Source organism: Microtus ochrogaster, chromosome 2 (genome assembly GCF_000317375.1).
Source record: "Microtus ochrogaster isolate Prairie Vole_2 chromosome 2, MicOch1.0, whole genome shotgun sequence".
Classification (NCBI taxonomy): Eukaryota; Metazoa; Chordata; class Mammalia; order Rodentia; family Cricetidae; genus Microtus; species Microtus ochrogaster.
The window spans coordinates 2,674,108-2,683,643 of record NC_022010.1 but is presented as its reverse complement, the minus strand read 5'-3'; positions in this window follow the sequence as shown (position 1 = coordinate 2,683,643).

Here is a 9,536-nt window from a genome sequence, read left to right as displayed (position 1 = left end):
CCCACAGACTGTCCCCAGTTCCCACCAACATGTCACATTCTTCAAACACATCCCACAGACTGTTTCCAGCTCCCACCAACATGTCACATTCTTCAACCACACCCCACAGACTGTCCCCAGCTCCCACCAACATGTCACATTCCTCAACCACACCCCACAGACTGTCCCCAGCTCCCACCAAACATGTCACATTCCTCAACCACACCTCACAGACTGTCCCCAGCTCCCACCTCGGACCTGTACACATTCCTTTGCAATGGGAAGACAAAGCTGGTTCAGCACCAGGTTTGATGGCACTGCCTCTTTCAGCTGGACACCTCTACCCCCACACCCCCTCATATAACTTGAACAAGATTGGGAGGTTCTCTTCCAATTCATATCTCATTTTCTTACAACAGGAATCTGTTCATTTTATTTTAGTGTGCTTTTTTTATTCTGTAGATGTAAATCCATCTATACAGTGTGCCATTTAAAAGGCCTAAACACAAGCTTATACTTATCCCTTGTAAATGTCACTGGCTAGGATTTGCCTCCTGACTTCTTCTACGCTCTTGATTCTGCAGCCTCTTGCATTTTCAGTCCCTAAATGGATTCTGCCTACACTGTGCAGTGTAGCGTGTGACCTTTAACGTGATAGTGTGGGTTCACATGCTACCTCACAACTCTGCTAATAACCAGATTTTTCTCTTGTAAATCGCCCTCTTCAGTCCTCAGGGACTCTTACTACATTTTTACCTCTGTTCCATGATGAGCACATGGCCGAGATCCGGCCAGTGGGTTGTGGTACCCACTTCCCATCCCTGATCAGGGAAATACCTGTAGACATCACTGAGAATTGTCCCCTGGGGAACCTGGGGGGATCTTGGGAATAGAAACATTGCTGTTCCTGCCAAGTGTGCTACAGAGAAAGCAGAAGTGTGGTGCTCTTGATGGGGTCACACCCGAGGGTCCTGGGGTGGGCAGGGATATCACAGAGGGAGGTGGTGGAGAGTCTTAGTTGATTGTGACCCTCATCACTTTGTAAGCGAGTCATGGGGGTGCTGCAGTGTCACTGTTGAAGAAAAACCTGGTTGGTTTCCACCCTTTTACACTAAACTGAAGAGTTGCCAATAATGTTAAGAAAAGAAATCAAAGCTCTTTCCCTTGGGATCATTTAACCAAGATTGAGCCCAGATTGTGAAATTCTCTACCTCGCTCTCTGTGTGTCTTCCTTCTGCTCCCTGTCTGTTGCAGGAGTCTTAATCTGTGCCTACCTGAAGGCTGTCTTGTGAATCTGTCCCTGTGTTTGTGTGTCTGCAAATCTGTCTGTGCGTTTGTTCCTCAGGCTGTCTTGTGAATCTGTCCCTGTGTGTTTGAGAATCTGTCTGTGTGTCTGTTCCTCAAGAAGGGCTTCACTCTGTCTTTATTTACAGTAAAGCAAGCATCCCATGGGGAAGGAATGGGAAACTTTCTAGAAATCTTTAGCAGTGTTTTACAAGGGAAAAATCAGTGGGTCCAACTAAGCCAAACTGACCCAGATAACAATTATCACTGTTAATATTACTGTAAATAAGCAGTTGATGAACTGATATTCAAGGGTTATGTTTAACATTTATGGTGGATATTCATTTTAACTTCTATTTTTGCCACATTCAGCAAATTGCTTACTAGAACTTGGGTGTATTACTCTGGGCCAGGGCCATGAGAGAGTATGTAATTTAAGATTATAGTTCTCTGTTAGCTTAGACTGCAAATGTTGATACATGGGAAATCCAATCAATTACACTGCTTTCATAAAGACATATTAAACAGGCAGGCCGAGCACACAGTAGGGCAGCAGTCTTGAGTCTTACGTGACCTCAAGGTGTAGTACTAACTCGGCTGTGAGGCCTGGCGAAAGTTCACGCCTCTTAGAGTGTAAGGCAAAACAATCAAACTCATCCGTTCCTTTCTGAAATTTTCTTTATGGATCTTTTGATTCCTTTTGCATTCAAAGGTTGAGGGGACCATCACTGGGGCCCATTCTAGAGCACCAGTGGCTGTTCAGTTTGGATTGTAAAGTTTTACCTTTAAGTTTAACATTTGCCTCCTGAGGGCGTGGGGGAGGGGAAAGCCCTTCAGCTCAAGTTCTGGATCCTGATGTGGAGGCAGGAGCGAGGGGTTTGCTCACTGGGTGAAGCCCCTGCCCCACAATGAGAGGACCTGAGCTAAAGCTCCCAGGTAGCCGGGATCTGTGCTCCCAGATCCTCCTGCGGGATGGGAGAGGAGACAGCCAGCCTGGCAGGGATCCTGACACCGGCTGTCAGTCATCCTCTGTCCCTTTCACGCCTGCTGTGCCATGACAGACCCATGCCCACACCTATTAACAGGCACAGACAGATTTCATTTTAAGTTGGTATGTGGATCTTCATGCTGTTTGGGTGATCCATGATCTCTCGAAAATTTTCTAGACTCTCCATGCAGCCTCCCTCCAGGAAAACAGACCCACACTGCGCACGAAACCCAGGGCCTTGCACATGCTAGGCCCATGTTCCAGCGCTGTCCACAACGATGGCTGCCCTCGATTCTGGGTCCTGCTTTCCAAACCCACTGGCTCTCCTCTCCTGGCTTCTGATAGCATTTGACTTTCCCACCTATGGCTAAGTCCAAGTTCCTTATTTTATAAGCAGAATATCTGGGAAGGCAGATCAGAATGGAGCGGGCAAGGTGGTGCTGTAATCCCAGGGCTGGGAAAATAGAGGCTGGAGAATTGCTTTGAGTTCAAGGCTAGTCTGGGCTGTGACTGTGTGATCTTGTTTCCAAAATGAAAATTAATAATAATAATAATAAAAAGACCAGCTGAAGAGATGGCTTAGTGGGCAAGAGCTCTTGCAGAGGACCAAGTGGCAAGGATCCATACCCTCTTCTGGCCTCCATGGCCACTCTCTCTCACACACACACATTTAAAATAAAATAAATATTTTTAAAATGCAAAAACATGGCAAAACTAACCAACTAATCAGAAAACCCCAGACAGAATGGGAATGGTTCGTCTAAACACATCAGGGTAAAGAGAAAAGTCTTTTTGGTCCCTGGGCATGGCAGCTCTTAGCCACAAGCCATGTTCCTTCCTGAAACATTTCCCTGAGTCTTCTCACACGGGAAGTGCCTTCCCACACTTACCAACATGCTAGAGCCTCCTCCCTTCAGAACTTTCTGCTCAGCAGCTCAGCACCGTAGGCTCCACATTGGCTCCAGAAGTTCAGAGTTCAGTGGAGCACAACTTAGAGCGTGGGGTTCGACGGCCCCAGTTCTTAGAGCGTGGGGTTCCGTCTAGGTAAAGACGGTGCGTGGGAGTCTGCCCCAGCTCTTAGGAGAGGTCTGGGATGACACCGAGAGGTGACTGACAGTTGAGCCATCGGACACTGCAGGGAGTGAAAAGCCGGAACTGAAGGTATGCACAGGAAGCCACAGTTCACCTCAGTAGTGAATGCTTGAGAGATATGTTGCTCTCTGAGGCTGACAGGGGATGAGGAGAAAGCTCTGGGAGTTTGCTGCTCCATCCAAGTGTGAGGTTGCTAAGGTCAGGTCCCCAGTGTCGACCCACAAAGCTGGGTGTCCTGTGCACTTGCAGTCTCAGCACTGGAGAGGCTGAGACATGTGGTATCTGGGACTCACTGACCATGCAGCCTAGCCTACTCAGTGAGTAACAGGCTCAGTAAGAAACCCTGCCTTCAAAAATAAAATGGATGTCATAAACACCACATCCCGAATAAAACTGGCCACCGTTCTCGAAGTTTCCTTGCATCTTTGACAGTGGCCACCACCATTGCTTGTGCCAGGCAGCTATCAGACTTGGCTGAGAGCTGTCTAGAAGTCAGGTGTTGGCTGAGGAAAGCTGCTAATAGCGGGAGATTCTTCTGCACAGGGATAAAGTCATGCACCTCCCCTGAAGAGCTGAGGCTCCTTCAACAGCAGCGCCTGTGACAGAAACTGCAGCGTCTGGCGTACTCAAATGGGTAGGTCTTCACAATAACTCCAGGCACCAGCTTTCCCAGCAGGTTGTTCTCAAACCGTGATCTTCATGTCTGAGGCCTCCCAGGCTGCAAGTTGTAGGAGGCCTTGGAAAGCTTGACTGAGGGTCTCAGAATAGCAACCTCCAAGGAGAGCAGGGAGGGCTCTGGATGGGTTCCCTTTCCCTCCCCCCCTCCCTGCTCCCACTCCCCAGTGCTAGGACACTATGCCTGGCTTTTTTATGTGTGACCAAACTCCATGCATGTATGGGAAGCTCCTTTCCACTGAGCTGTCTTCCAGGCCCTTGTCAGGTTTGCAGACTACACTTAAGAAAGCAGGGAGGCGACTTGGACAGGAGATGGCTTGGCGGCAGTTAACAGTGCTTGCTGCTCTTTCGGAAGACCTGAACTCAGTTGGCTTCTAGCACCCATATCAGACAGCTCGCAACCACCTGTAACTCCAGCTCCAGGGATCCAGCATCGTCTTTGGCTTCTGAGTTCACTTCACTTTGTGCACAGATCCACACACATAACTAAAAATAGAAATAAAATCTTTGAATGAGCAATTGTGAATGAGAGGTTGACAGGTGTAAGATCTGAACACAGCACTGGCCACTTAAGCTGAGTGACCTTGGGTAAGCTTCTTGATGTTTCTGAGCCTGAGTCCCCATCTGGAAAGTACAATAAAAGAATAGCATCTATACTGGTGTGTGTGTGTGTGTGTGTGTATTTGTGTGTGAAATGACAGTGTAGATAGGACAGAGGCAGGTTTAGTTTACATTCATAAATATTTATTTATTGAATAATACTGTGTGATGATGGTATTTTAAGTGACCAGGGGCAAAACTGACCCAGAGCTACGTCTTCTTAGCTCAGATATCAGCTGGATGTATCCAGGAACTGAGAGCTCAAGGCAAAGGCTTCCGGGTGACTGATTTGCAAGCGTACAGAGACAGGAAGCGCTGGTATAGAGCAGGAAGACTGAGATGGGGAGGGGAGGGTGGCACATGCTGCCTGTAGCCAGGGTGGCTCTCGTAGGGACTGTCTTTGGGGAGGGCATGTGGGCCACAGAGCAAACATTCCTAATCCCAAAATCTAAAATCCAAAGTTCTGAACTTCGAAGTTTTCTAAGCACATGAATGACGTCACACAGCACCCATTTCCCGGGAGCTGAGGTATACCTGTGTGCTGACCCAGTAATAGACGGACTGGTCCCGGACCAGTCCGTCCATCTCAGTAGCTGAATTACTGACTGAGTCTTTTGATTTCTTGGTATTTAGCCTTCTGAGTTGTGTGTACACTCTAGATCTTAATCTTCTTTTGGATTGTAACTGATAAAGATCTTTTCCTGACCGTGGCCTGCCTCTTCACTCAACTGTTTCCTTTGCTGGGCAGAAGCATTTTCATTTTATTGGCTCTTGTCTCTATTTCCTGTCAGAAAGACCCTGCCTATGTCTATATCTTGAGGTGGTTTCTGTGTTTTTTTCTCTGACAGTTTTAGAGTTTGGGGACTGCTATGGAGGCTTTTGATCCATTTAGAATTGCCAGCAGACATGAGAAAATGTTCAACACCACTAGCCAGCAGGGAAATGCGAATTAAGACCACATTGAGATTCCCTCTAGCTCCAGCCAGAGCGGCTGTCATCAAGAAAACAAAGGGCAGCAAATGTTGGTGAGGAAGGGGAGAGAAGGGAGCCCTTAGAACCTGCTGGCAGTAATGTGAAGAGGCAGCCACCATGGAAATTAGTATAGAGCTTCCTCAAAATGCTGGGAACAGAACTTCCCTGAGAGGCAGCTACTCCACTCCGGTGTCAAAGGACTCCAAATTAATATCCCAGAGATATCTATGAATCTGTGCTAATCAGCTTCAACTATCAATTTGCCACAGCCTAGGATCACATGGGAGATCAACAAGGGTTGTCTACGTTGTGTTAGCTTGTGGGCCTGTCTGTGGGGATTAAATGATATGGGAAGACCCAGTCCACTGTGGGCAGCACCATTCCCCAGGCAGGGGGACCTGAACTGTGTGAGAGAGGAGGAAGCGTGCATACATTCATCTATCTCCTGACTGCGGATGTGATGTCCGCATGTGTAGAGCACCTGTCCCTGCTGTGCTGCTCCTGCTGTGGTGAACTAGAACCTGGAACTCCAACCTGAAATGAGTGCCCTTCTCCCCTAAGCTGTAGTTTTTTGAGGTTACTTTGTCATAGCCACAAAAATGAAACTAGGACACCACTCACTTTATTGTAGCGTTATCATAAGAGCTGAGTTGTGGAACCAGCACAGGTGTCAGCAACAGAAGCGCAGATAAAGAAAGTGTGGTCCATATACACAAAGAAAAATGGAATGATGTCATTTGTGGGAAAATGGTGCAACTGGAGAAGGTCATATTTAGCAAATTAAATCAAACGCAGAAAGACAAACGTTGGGTGTTCTCTCTCATTTGTGGATGCTATGTTACAGATACATAAACTCATGTGTGTGTATGTGATGTGAAAGGAGGACTAGAGGCGGGGGAGAAGGGAGGGAAGAAAGGGGAGGGCCAAGGTGTGTGTGTCGGGGAGGGGGGCCAAGTACATTATATACTCACATGGGAACATGTGCTGGTGTGTGCACAGGAGACTTACAAACTCCAGCTGCCCCGACACGGTGAGCAATGAGCAGACCACGAGAGCATGGTGTCTGTGTAAGTGGATTTGGGGTTTGGACTTGCTCCCAATCCCAAAATATCTATCAGGTATTCTAAAATGAAAGGGAAATGTTTCTCAACTTTCTAGTCTCTAGTGTGCCTTGTCCTCTCTTCCAATGTCTCTGTCCAACTTTGGAATCAGAGCAACACTGGCCTCAAAGGATGGTGAGGACATGCCCCCTTCTACTTGTAGAAAAGCTGGGGAGGACTGCTCCTCCCTCCCCTTCACATGGTTAGCAGAATTCACAGTGCTGTCTGTGTGGCCCTGGCTTTTCATCCCGGGATCTTTGGTGACTTACTCCATCCTTTGTCGTATTGTCTGAGGCCACACAAATGTTCTAGGTCAGTACTCCTCAGCTTGTGGGTCAGGACTCCTTTGGGTGCTGAACAACCATTTCCCAGGGACCAGATATTCTGCCTGTCAGATCTGTTTACATTACAAGTCATAACAGAGGCAAAATTACAGTTATGAAGTAGCAATGAAAATAATGTTATGGCTGGGAGTCACCACAACATGAGGAACCGTATTAAAGTGTCACAGCATCAGGAAGGTTGAGATCCACTGCTCTAGGTTTGTTTTCGTGGCTTCCATCTTCTGGTTTTCTGTTTCATATATATAGGCTGTCACAGAGGGAGACCGTCCCTGCTGCAGAACACCAGCTGAAACCCGAGAACAGTGTGTCATGGGCCCGGAGGGGGCAAAACATTTGATACAGCAACCCGGGGAGGGAGGGACAGTTTCTTTTGGTTCAAAACTTCAAGAGATCTCAGTCTGTCTCAGCTGGAGCCCTGGTGGAGCTTTTGGGGGCAGAAGAATGCAAGTGGGTCAGGAAGCAGAGAGCAAGGTAGAGCCAGAGCGACTCCATCTAAGGGTTTCACACCCTCCCCAAAACAGAGCCGTGAGCTAGAGACTGAACACTCAACTCTTGAGCCTTTGGGCACATCCCGGATTCAAACGATAATAATATGGCTAGTTTAGGATAGAGGTAGAGACGAGAGGGGATGGGGAAAAGATGTGGACCTGTGGACGGGAGTTGAAAATTCCAGCTAGGAAAACTGAGTAGAGATAGAGGTGACAGACAACAAAACAAAACAAAACAAAAATGAGAGACGCTGAGGTTGGGATGAAGAAATAGGTGTGCTGGACCAAAAGAAATGAGATTAGAGCAAGGCTACGGAAATATTTTGCTAATAATTTTAGATTTTGTTTTTTGATTGGCAGGCAGACACATGCATTTTTTTTAAGCCCCTGAAGGTCATTGGCTCACCGACTATTGAGGAAGATGGTTTGAGTAGTTGCATGGAGAAATTAGCAGCCAATAAGCCAAGCTGCTTCTTCTGTCAGTTGGGAAGGATGCTGAGGAGGGAGTCAGAGGCTGGACCTCTGAGATCCCGAGCGGCAGAATCAATGGGCCAGAGGGTGAATTATCAACAAGGGAGGGAGTGATGGAGAAATGACTGATATGGAGGCAGGTCATTTGCTGGGACCTTGCTCTTGGTGGCAATGGCAGCATCACCCTTTGAAGCTGAGTGCCAGGTCTGTGCACCTCAAGAAGCAGGCTGCAGACATGACCTGACTGAAGCTGTCACATTAATTCCCAAAGCTTCAAGGAAGGACATATTGACGGGAACAAAAAAGTTTCCAGAAAGTGTTCTTGCCTCATGGAAGCAGTGTGCTGGCAGGAAAACCTTGACACTGAGTTGATTTCAATAGTCACCAGGACAGCGTTCTTGCTTTTAGGCTTCTCAATGGACTGCAAAACTGTGAAGGACTGGCATGCAGGCTCAGGCAGGTGGGAAAAGATACCTAATTTCAGAGTAGAATATTTTTCTTTTTTTCTTTTCATAGGAAAAAAATGTAGAGAGGAACAAATGCCAGCCACCCTTGTTGGCAACCTGGGTGACACTGGCCTTACTTCTCTTGGGTGACAGAGGCTTTTGCAGGTGAGGCCATCTGTGGAAGGATGATGTGTGTAAACACTCTGATGTGGTCAGCTGCTTGCTTTGTGGCTGAGCCTTGAGGGTTTTCTTGGAATTATGAAAAGACAAAAACAATCCTCCAAAAGCAAAGAGAAATGAGTGGACGTTTGGTGACTTAGGTCCCCCAAGTGACCCTGACCGCATGTCCTCAGCTGGAGCCACTCCAAGAACAAAGCCAAGCAAAACACAAACCTAAATTTGTTTTGTAGATTTAAACAGTTCTGCGCTAAGGAAGCTGACTCAGTGTGTCAAGGGCTTGCCACACTTTGTGTCCCCAGCACCCATGTGAAAGGCAGGTATGGTGGCGCATGCCTGTACTCCAGAGCTGGGAGACAGAGAAAAGAGGGTGGTGGGGTTTCGCTGGCCAGTCTAGCTGAATTAGTGAGCTTCACGTTCAGTGAGAGACTCTGTCTCAAGAAACAAGGTGAGTGACTGAGGATGACAACTTGTGGACCTCTGTCGTCCACACACATGTGGGCACATTCACAAACTTGTACACACCATGTACACAATTCATACAAGTGTATATGTGAGCATGCTCACACACACATGCATGCCCCCACACATACATGATCACACACATGTATGCTCTCTCACACACTTGCATACTCATACACACATGTTCTCACATACATGAGCATGCTCTTACATATGTGCATGCTCTCATACACATGTATACCCACACACATTCATGTTCTCACACATGCATGCATGCTCTTACACATGCATGCTCTCACACATATGCATGCTCACACACATGTATGCTCTCACACATGCATGTTCACATACACATGTATGCTCCCACATACATGTATTCTTTCACACAGTGCATGCTCACACACATGTACGCTCTCTCACACACATGCATGCTCACACACATGTACGCTCTCTCACAC